This window comes from Motacilla alba, chromosome 2 (assembly GCF_015832195.1).
Source record: "Motacilla alba alba isolate MOTALB_02 chromosome 2, Motacilla_alba_V1.0_pri, whole genome shotgun sequence".
In the NCBI taxonomy this organism is placed as follows: Eukaryota; Metazoa; Chordata; class Aves; order Passeriformes; family Motacillidae; genus Motacilla; species Motacilla alba.
In genome coordinates this window covers 151,256,924-151,260,169 of record NC_052017.1, presented here as the reverse complement: position 1 = coordinate 151,260,169, position 3,246 = coordinate 151,256,924, and positions in this window count along the sequence as shown.

Sequence of the window (3,246 nt, the reverse complement as noted above, 5' to 3'; positions counted from 1 at the left end):
AGATTGCTCCAGGGATCTTCCCAGAGCTCCCAAACTTCTCCAGGACTCTTCCCAGAGCTCCCAAACTTCTCCAGGACTCTTCCCAGAGCTCCCAAACTTCTCCAGGGGCACGTCCAGAGCTCCCAAACTTCTCCAGGGCTGTTCCCAGAGCTCCCAAACTTCTCCAGGGATCTTCCCAGAGCTCCCAAACTTCCCCGGGACTTTCCCAGAGCTCCCAAACTTCTCCAGGGATCTTCCCAGAGCTCCCAAACTTCCCCGGGACTTTCCCAGAGCTCCCAAGCTTCTCCAGGGATGTTCCCAGAACTCCCAAACCACTCCAAGGCTCTTCCCAGAATTCCTAAACTCTTCCAGGGCTGTTCCCACTTTTCTTCAGGGCTGTTCCCAGAGCTCCCAGGTTGCTCCAGGGTCGCTTCCAGAGCTCCCAGACTTCTCCAAGGCTCTTCCCAGAGCTCCCGAACTTCTCCAGCGATGTTCCCAGAACTCCCAAACCACTCCAAGGCTCTTCCCTGAATTCCTAAACTCTTCCAGGGCTGTTCCCACTTTCCTCCAGGGTTATTCCCAGAGCTCCCAAACTTCTGGGGGGCTTTCTAGAGCTCCCAAACTTCTCCAGGGTTATTCCCAGAGCTCCCAAACTTCTCCAGGGTTGTTCCCACTTTTCTCCAGCGTCACTTCCAGAGTTTCCATTCCTTTCCAGGGCTGTCCCCAGGGCTCCCAAACTTTTCCAGGCTGTTCCCAAACCACTCCAGGGCTGTTCTCAGAGCTCCCAAACTTTTCCAGGCTGTTCCCAAACCACTCCAGGGCTGTTCTCAGAGCTCCCAAACTTTTCCAGGCTGTTCCCAAACCACTCCAGGGCTGTTCCCAGAGCTCCCAAACCACTCCAGAGCTCTTCCCAGAGCTCCCACTTTTCTCCAGGGTTGGTCCCAGAGCTCCCGACCTTTCCAGGGCTGTTCCCATCGTGCTCCGGGGCTCCTTGGCTTTTTTTATGGAAAGGCAGGGTTTTTATGGAATTTGGGAAACACTGGGATGGACTGGAAGGGACTGGGACGGACTGGGATGGACTGGGAGGGACTGGGACCAAACTGGGACAGACTGGGATGGACTGGGAGAGACTGGGACTGACCGGGACAGACTGGGACCAAACTGGGACAGACTGGGATGGACTGGGAGAGACTGGGATGGACTGGGATGGACTGGGAGAGACTGGGACTGACCAGGACAGACTGGGACAGACTGGGGTGGACTGAGATGAACTGGGATGGACTGGGAGAGACTGGGACACGCTGGGACAAAGAGGGACAGACTGGGAGGGACTGGGATGGACTGGGACAAAGAGGGACAGACTGGGAGGGACTGGGACACGCTGGGACAAAGAGGGACAGACTGGGATGGACCGGGACAGACTGGGACAAAGAGGGACAGACTGGGATGGACTAGGACAGACTGGGACCAAACTGGGACAGACTGGGAGGGACTGGGACAGACTGGGATGGACTGGGACACGCTGGGACAAAGAGGGACAGACTGGGATGGACCAGGACAGACTGGGACCAAACTGGGACAGACTGGATGGACTAGGACAGACTGGGACCAAACTGGGACAGACTGGGAGGGACTGGGACAGACTGGGATGGACTGGGACACGCTGGGACAAAGAGGGACAGACTGGGATGGACTGGGACTGATTGGAACAGACCGGGAGGGACTGGGATGGACTGGGACACGCTGGGACAAAGAGGGACAGACTGGGATGGACCGGGACAGGCTGGGACAAAGAGGGACAGACTGGGATGGACCGGGACAGGCTGGGACAAAGAGGGACAGACTGGGATGGACTGGGATAGGCTGGGACAAAGAGGGACAGACTGGGATGGACCGGGACAGGCTGGGACAAAGAGGGACAGACTGGGATGGACCAGGACACGCCGGTAGCGCCGGGATTTTCCGTCTCCAGCTGCAGGCGGGGGCAGCCGGGGAAGGTGAAACCCAACTCCAGCCCCATCCCAGCGCCAAAAACCTGGGAAAAGACTTATCCCGGCTCCCCGCGGAGCATCCCGGCCCTTAAAGCCGCCTTTGTTTTCCCGGTAATCCCATCCCTGCTCCGGGATTTGCCCCGCGATCCCGCCCGGCCTGGCTTTTACAGCTCCCGCCGGGAGCGGCCAGGGGCCGGAGCTGCTTTTCCAATCAGCCCTGAGTCCCGGCACAAATCCTGCTTTCCCTGTCATTCCCTGAGTCCCGGCACAAATCCTGCTTTCCCTGTCATGCCCTGAGTCCCGGCACAAATCCTGCTTTCCCTGTCATGCCCTGAGTCCCGGCACGAATCCTGCTTTCCCTGTCATTCCCTGAGTCCCGGCACAAATCCTGCTTTCCCAGCCATTCCCTGAGTCCCGGCACGAATCCTGCTTTCCCAGTCATTCCCTGAATGCTGATCCAGCTTTTCCAATCATTCCCTGAATCCTGACCTCGCTTTTCCAACCATTCCCTGAATCCTGACACCGCTTTTCCAATCATTTCCTGAATCCTGACCCTGCTTTTCCAACCATTCCCTGAGTCCCGGCACAAATCCTACTTTCCCAGTCATTCCCTGATTCCTGACCCTGCTTTTCCAACAATTTCCAGAATCTCTATCCTGCTTTTCCAATCATTCCCTGAATCCTGAGCCCGCTTTTCCAGTCATTCTCTGAATCCCAACACAAATCCAGCTTTTCCAATCGTCCCTGAATGCTGATCCAGCTTTTCCAGTCATTCCCTGAATCCTGAGCCCAATCTCGCTTTTCCAACCATTCCCGGAATTCCTGACACAAATCCAGCTTTCCCAGTCATTCCCTGAATCCTGAGCCCGCTTTTCCAGTCATTCCCTGAATCCCGACACAAATCCTGCTTTTCCAGTCATTCCCTGAATGCTGATCCAGCTTTTCCAATCATTCCCTGAATCCCAATCCCCCTTTGGCAGCCCCGGATTCTCTGGGAATTCCATCCCAGTATTCCATGGGAAGCCATTCCCTGATTCCCATCCCTCCAGCCTGCATCCCAAACCCCTCTGCAGCTCTCCCAGAAAAACCCTGGAAAAGGCTCTGGGATGTCCTGGATCCCCTGGAAAAGGCTCTGGAATTCTCCTGGATCCCCTGGAAAAGGCTCTGGGATCTCCTGGCAGAGCAGCAATCACCAGCTCTTGCATTCCCAGCTCCAGAGCCTCTGGAATTTCCCTTTTCTTCCCAGAACTGGGGCAAAACCAGGGAATTTTGGCAG